The following is an 8,193-nucleotide window of genomic DNA, read 5'->3' as shown; positions in this document are numbered from 1 at the left end:
TCTCTCAATAACTGGGGAAAATCATTCTCGTCGGTTTCTCTCTCTCTCTCTCTCTCTCTCTCTCTCTCTGATCCGAGAGAGTCTCATTTCTTCCCCCTGAACTTCTTCTATAAGGCGATGACATTGATGGGAAGCAAAACTTCATCTCCCACCGACGCTCCAGCATCCGGAGACGACATAATGATCATATAGGAGTTCTTTTTCTTTTACAGCCACCTTTCCATTCACACACCCCGACCCCCACCACCTTCCAGACTTCCTAAAGCACCTCCCCCCTCCCCCTCTCCTGGTCATTGTTACGTCCTTTCATCTGAGCTGTTTAGAAAGGGGGTGAAGGGGAAGGGGAAAGGGTAGAGGTTGATGAGGGGCGCCTATAGCTGACTCCCCTGAAATAACGGGTCGTCAATTGCTACTTTCCTTTTTTCCTATCTTATTTTTGGGTCTTTTTCGACGGTTAATCTTGTGACTTACTTATTCAGAGGGGTTAGTGATGCGTTAAGGCCTTCGGTTTAAAGATTTGAAGTCTGAAAAAAGCTACGGAATAGAAAAAAAAAATATATAAAAAACTTGAATAGGAACTCCCATACATCATGGATACCAGGGATCAGATAATGATACTGTTCATAGCATTAAACGCACGCATAATGTATAAAATATACATATACACATAGATCGACACATAGCCAGAGAACAATAAGGTTAAAGGGAAAAGGGGTCAATCATGTACTTCGAAGTTAGTCAACTGAGAAGGGTCATACCCATTCATGAGCAAAATGGGGCAAGCAAACTCATCTTGTAGTGCACCGAAACTGTAACATATTTGGATCCAAATCCAGTAAGGCAGAGAACGTCCAGCTGAATATATATGTATATATATGTGTACTTTAAAAAAATGTAATAATACATACTTTCCCTAAGTCTGGGATATTATATATATATATATATATGATATATATATATATATATATATATATATATATATATATATACACGCACAAATATATATCCCAGACTTTTAAAAAACACAATAACATATACTTCCCCTAATTGTGAAGTACATAAGCTTTGGAGGGATTAAAACAATATGTTAAGTTACTTAGTACACTTAGTGGAAGTATGTATTATATTTTTAAAAGCATACTCTATACTTTGAAGAAAACTTAAAAGTACATACTTCCCCTAATTGTAAGTAACCCAACATCATATTGCTCTAATCCCGCCAAAGCTTATATGTACGTTACACTTACTATATTCTTTTACATGAATCGGAAGAGGAGGAGGAGGAGGAGGAGGAGGAGGAGAAAAGGAGGGATTCTTCACTCCAAACTCAAGAGCCACTCATCCCGTCTAGGCTCCAAAGAAGAATAAGTGGAAAAGGGGAGAAAGAAGGTCGCCTTGTTCAACCTCGCCGTCCTAATGAGAATCAAACGGGCATCCCTACACCCTTTGAAAACAAAAAGGACTTTATATATAGCGTCCGTCTTGCATCATCATGAAAAAAAAAATAATAATGTAGCAGGGTTTTATCTTTTTTATATCGTCTCCTTTCCTTTTTCTTTTTAACCTTTGTGCTGACTTCATCATACACCGCCGAATTAATGTTGTAGAGCGCAAATCATTACCGGCCCCTGGGGTTTGTTAGAAAAGGCTGAGTGAGGTGGCTCCTCCTTAACAAACGCCCCCTCCCCCACCCCCTTCTCATTACTGCTTAAGGACGAGATCATCCCCACCTGAATGGATGGCTGAGATATATAGACTTCCCGTCCACGTCTTGTATCCGTCATTAGTGTTTTCTGAAGTGTTGCGGGTACTGGCTCACGTCTCGGGTTTAGTCAAGGGGAAGAGAATGAGGATTCAACTCCGTTAACTACATTCTCTCTATCTATCTACTTATATATATATATATATATATATATATATATATATATATATATATATATATATATATATATATATATATATATATAGAAGCGAATACCACAGGAAAAATAATTGGCAGAAATTCAAACCGAGCGCTTTCGTCCGTTCATGGGACATTTATTTGTGCCTCGATAATGTCTCATTGTCTCATTAAAGCACGAAAGCGCTCGGTATGAATTTCTGCCTGTTAGTTTTCCTGTGGTATTCGCTTATATCATGCAGTCACGTGCATCTACTGTGATTTTATAAACATATACACACACATAAATATACGTATATATATTCATATTATATACATTTATATATATATTTGTATGTGTTCATTTTTGTTTTAGTTACATTCCGTGCGAACTCTTTACAAGATGCGCTATGCAGATGATGTGACCCAAGTTACCACTCCCTTCATAAAATTAGGGTAATGACATACCAAAGAATTTAAGAGTCCACAATCGTACCCGGGAGCCTCTTCAAAACGCCATGCCCAATCTAGGATCAGCCCAGACGACCCAGCGCTATTTTCTAAACGTTTCCTTTGAGTGGACTCAAACGTTCCGTCAGTTGAATCCACGGAGTACCAGGACTAACTGCTGCAAACACTTCCTGTCTTTCGTTTGTTTGTTTCTTTTTGTTTGTATGGTGTTTTCACGTTGCATGGAACCAGCGGTTATTCAGCAACGGGACCAACGGCTTTACGTGACTTCCGAACCACGTCGAGAGTGAACTTCTATCACCAGAAATACACATCTCTCACTCCTCAATGGAATGGCCGAGAATCGAACTCGCGACCACCGAGGTGGGACGCCAACACCATACCAACCACGCCACCAAGGCGCTTTTTTTTCTCTGTCTTTCGGAAAGGTGCTGAATGGGATAAATGGGGTTCTCACGCACCAAATACAACCATACGCCACCAAGGCGCCTTTTTTTCTCTGTCTTTCGGAAAGGTGCTGAATGGGATAAATGGGGTTTTTCACTCAATAAATACCTATTTTACTGAGATTAAACGCCCAAGTTATTCCTCTCGCAATATTACACTACAGAAGGCCACTTTAATCTCCTATACCAACTATATAACAACAAACGAGTAAAAAAATGCGCCGAAGTTTCTTCGGCGCAATCGAGTTTTCTGCACATATTACAATCAAGGCCATAAAAACTAGGACTATCTTTCGGTGGTCTCGGTATAATGCTGTGTGAGCCGCGATTTGTGAAACTATTTACGGCTCGGTGGTGGCCTGGCCAACATCGTTAAAAGACGCACGATGACGGCTAACTGTGACCTTAAATTGAATAAAAACTACTGAGGCTAAAGGGCTGCAATTTGGTACGTTTGATGATTGGAGGGTGGATGCCCAACATACCAATCTGCGGCCCTCTAGCCTCGCTAGGTTTTAAGATCTGAGGGCGGACGGACAGACAAAGCCGGCACAATACCTTTCTTTTCAGAAAACTAAAACAATAACTACAACAAAGATAACAACACCTCAAAGTCACAGTCAATGTAGGGGAAAAAGTGGTATATAAAGAACCCTTCACAACTTCTGCCGTCCAGAAGAGTTTGTAACTACACACCTATTCCGTGAAGTGTTCATCATCTCTCCTCAGAATCTTCTTTCTTCTGAAGTCTCTGTTCAAAAGTTTCCTGTGACTACATCTACCCTCACTTCAAATAGCAAACTTAGAAAAATTAAGTCGACTTCGAGTTAAAAGTAAATGGTACATAAATTTTTTCTTTATTGTACATGCATTATTTAGAAGGAAACCATAACTCAACATACTCTCAGGTTTCCTGGCATTGGGAAATAATTATCGCTTTACTTGTACTTGTTACAGCGTCCATCCATACAGCGAAATCTTACGAAATATTATACAACACGAGCTTGAATGCGCACGATACGCTGCTCTGGAACCCGGCGCTGCCCGTCAAGTCTCCTCCACCGTCCCGATACCCTACCTAGCCAGCCCCCACCTGGGGCGCATAAACAGGTTTTCTGGTGGAAGTTGGATGCATCATGTCTCCTCTACCTTCCCGATTGCTTGGATGTTTATCACCTAAATAAAATGTAGCGAAAATTCCCAAAATACTACAATATCTTTTGGTCAAGATTATATATATATATATATATATATATATATATATATATATATATATATATATATATATATATATATATAAATATAAACTACTTTACCAAACGGTTCCCAACTAATTTCGATGAAGATATACATAAATTGTATAATAACAGGCATTTGTTACCTTATGAATGGATCACAATGATATTAAAAAAAAACGGTAAAATACCGAAATAAGTCAGAAGCAGCGTCAGGAAATCGTTAGAAAAAAAACTTCGGTAATCTCCTCCAATTGTGTCGATCACTTGACAACTATACAGCAAGGGAGGAAAACACGCACTCTATACATATAATACTTCTGTATTAATTGTATAGTAAACAGTATCCTTCTGAAGCAATTCAAACATCGGCGTCTCACGTATAGAGGTTTATCTTCCTTCCAGACCTATTCACCGATATTCATGCAGGTCGACAAGGCCGATTTATCAAGACTCTCTTGTGCCTTTCTAGACTTATGAATAGAAGTTTATTTCTAATTCGTGCCTCGAGGGTCCCTCATTCGCCACAAAAGAATTGCTTCGAATTGTCGTAAATTACAGCGGTTCTGAAAAGGTCATTGATCCGTTAGGCAGTTTCGGATTCTCTATTCAGCGGAGCTGTGATGAATGTATGAGGAATAGAGTCGATATGAATACGAATACAGTCAAGGCTCAATTAGGTATACCGCCACCTGAAGCGAATGCACGTGGTACCGTTGACAGTACCAAAATAAAAATACTCCCATTATTTATATATATATATATATATATACATATATAATATATATATATATATATATATATATATATATATATATATATTATACATAATGAGAGAAAAAGATATGGGAGACAAGAGCAATGACTCTGGAATCCAACTCACTTGCATAAAAGACTAACACACACACACACACACGCATATATATATATATATATATATATATATATATATATATATATATAGATATAGATATAGATATAGATATAGATATATATATATATATATATATATATATATATATATATATATATATATACATACATACATACACAAAATGTAGTACGAAGAAACACGTGGAATATCCTTAAATCCACGATAGAAAACTGGGGACTTGGAAGAAGTACTTTCATTGTTTATTTCGATACATTCTCAAGAAAGTTGAAAAAACTACAAATGTACTTGTTCAAAGTTCCCATTTCACTCACCTGCTACCGTGGATTTAAGTATGTATATATATAATATATATATATATATATATATATATATATATATATATATATATATATATATATATATATATATATATAAATAATCACTGTTGTTAACATGTAGTCTGGAATGAATAATAAAAGAATGAACGAAAAGGATATAGAAGCCAGGAGGGCTTCATTAGCAAAAGAGTCTCTGTAAACAATAATGAAGTCTCTATCTTTCGAAACAAACACACTGGGAGATATCAGCAGCTTATGCACATTAGCGCATCGATCAACTTTCTACCTTTATCCTAAATTCGACTGAACTCCCTTCAGCAATGTATAATATATATATATATATATATATATATATATATATATATATATATATATATATATATATATATGTGTATATATATATGGGAGTTAATACGATAGCGAGGTAAGATTGTCAACCGCACAAATTGAGAGGAGACTCCAATCTCACTACCGTGGGCGGTAATTCCGTGCTATAAAAATTTTGCTTTACTGAGAAGGAAAGGGAGGGAGCGCTGGCCCCTTTTCAGATTATAAGTCATCGATAAAGAGGGAACGCAACCCCTTTTCTGATTATAAGTCATCTAGAAAGATAAGCTTAGCGCTTTGTTGTACAAATGACTTGAACCAGTTATATATATTATTTCAATTTCAGTTGGAATCACGTAAACCAACATCAATTTATAGTAAGAACAGAGGGGACTTTTAGCTAGTGGCTCCTTAATTATGCAACTTTAGAGCACACAGACACACACACACACACACACACAGAGAGAGAGAGAGAGAGAGAGAGAGAGAGAGAGAGAGAGAGAGAGAGAGCTGGTTTCCCTACTCACATATATACATACAAATAGATGGTAAATGAAAAAAGATGAAAGAAAAGGGATTAGGGGAGAGAGAGAGAGAGAGAGAGAGAGAGAGAGAGAGAGAGAGAGAGAGAGAGAGAGAGAGAGAGAGAGGGAGGGGGGGGGGTGGGAATCAATGATCCTATTTATTCCAATAAAACACTGCGGGATCATCACACAAACCATAATTTTTTCGTGATGGTTCATTTGTGTTAGTAAACGGAATTCAAACTGCACATCCGTTTTCAAAGGGAGTAATTAAACACACGTTACAGACGGGACACGGGGCACTGGCTTATTAGAGCACCCCGTATTATCATAAAAATGAAAACCTTTATCTAAAGTGACTCGATTTTTTTAACCTCTGCTAATGACGACGAATTCATACGGAGGCTCTTTCAGCTGCTCTTCATACGACTCCGGGTGTGTACAGATTCAGGTCAGCAAAATGAATACGCGAATGAAGGTGGACTTTGCAGCATCATGATCCGTCAACTGATGTTTGCCTCAACGGACGAGTTGAGGGATACTGTACTTTTCGAAATATAATGCTGTTAAATGTACCCTCTTCGTTTTTTTATGGGCAACCTTTGCTTTATATATATATATATATATATATATATATATATATATATATATATATATATATATATATATATATATATATATATATATATATATATATACAACAAAAATTCTACCTCCCTTGGTTGGCTCCAGTGGAAAACCAAAACATTGATCACTCCCATAACCATAGAGAATTAACCCGTGAGGGAGCCTTCCACAACATTAACTGCTTCATACTCCAACCAGAAGGCTCCTCAACAGCGCGTCGAACCCCTTTATGCATGCTGAGACGTTCGCGTCTATTTTGCAAGCACCTTCTCGCTCCCTGGATTATGAGGTCACTCTTTTTATTATACGTCTTTCGCACATTTTATCTAGCCTTAATTATGCACTGTGCTTCTCCTCCCAATTAGCGCCTTCAAATTGTACATTCTCCTTACCAAAATATACTCCGCCACTCTCTTCTTATAAAGGCACCACCTCTGATTCATTGCAGCTTATATCTCCTTATTACACAAAACATTCATCTCTACAGCTTCCATTCCCGTCATTCAGTCTTCCTAACTGTCCTCAAAAGCCACTTCCACAAACATTATCAGTCATTTCACTCTCGCATCAGTCATCTCTGCCTCTCTGCTCTCTTCCAAACTCAGCAGCAAATTCACAAATCACTCATTCCACCGATCAATGACTTCACCCTCTTCGGAAATCATTTCTCCAATGACACCTTTTCTGCTGAGAGTCATTTTATCAAAGACGCATCATTAGAGAATGGTCAACATAACAAAGGCTGTATTTCCGCAAACTTGACATGTTGTAAGTCTTGCTTTACTTCCTCTTAAAGCAGAACAAGCAGAGTGTGTGGCCGTCGTGTGCTTCCAACCTGGAATGTCAGAGGCATCGCTATACAAAGGATCGGACGAACTGAATTACATTATTAAAAAAGAGCCTAATACTTACGTCAACTTCTTACCATAATCGATTTTGTAAGTTACTAAACGAAACTGTAATGTGTGTAAAAGACGATTGAGCACTGGTTCTCAACCTTTGCAAGATGACTGTACATATAAAACCATATTTGAATACATGTTTAAAATAATATTCTTTCATACACACTATATATATATATATATATATATATATATATATATATATATATATATATATATATATATATATATGTATATATATATATATGTATATATAATATATATATATATATATATATATATATATATATATATATGTATATATATATATATATATATATATATATATAATTATATATCACATTATATAAACATTATACTATATATATATATATATATATATATATATATTATATATATATATATATATACAGAGAGAGAGAGAGAGAGAAGAGAGAGAGAGAGAGATACACACACATCACACACATGTGAGTGTACCCCGATACAACAGGTGCACACAACGGTGATCAGACGTTCTTTCTTTCATCAGGAAAAAAGAATTTTTCTTTCTCTCTCTTTTTTAAATCATAA

The sequence above is a fragment of the Macrobrachium nipponense genome, chromosome 39, assembly GCF_015104395.2.
Source record: "Macrobrachium nipponense isolate FS-2020 chromosome 39, ASM1510439v2, whole genome shotgun sequence".
Classification (NCBI taxonomy): Eukaryota; Metazoa; Arthropoda; class Malacostraca; order Decapoda; family Palaemonidae; genus Macrobrachium; species Macrobrachium nipponense.
Note: the sequence above shows the minus strand (reverse complement) of the source record.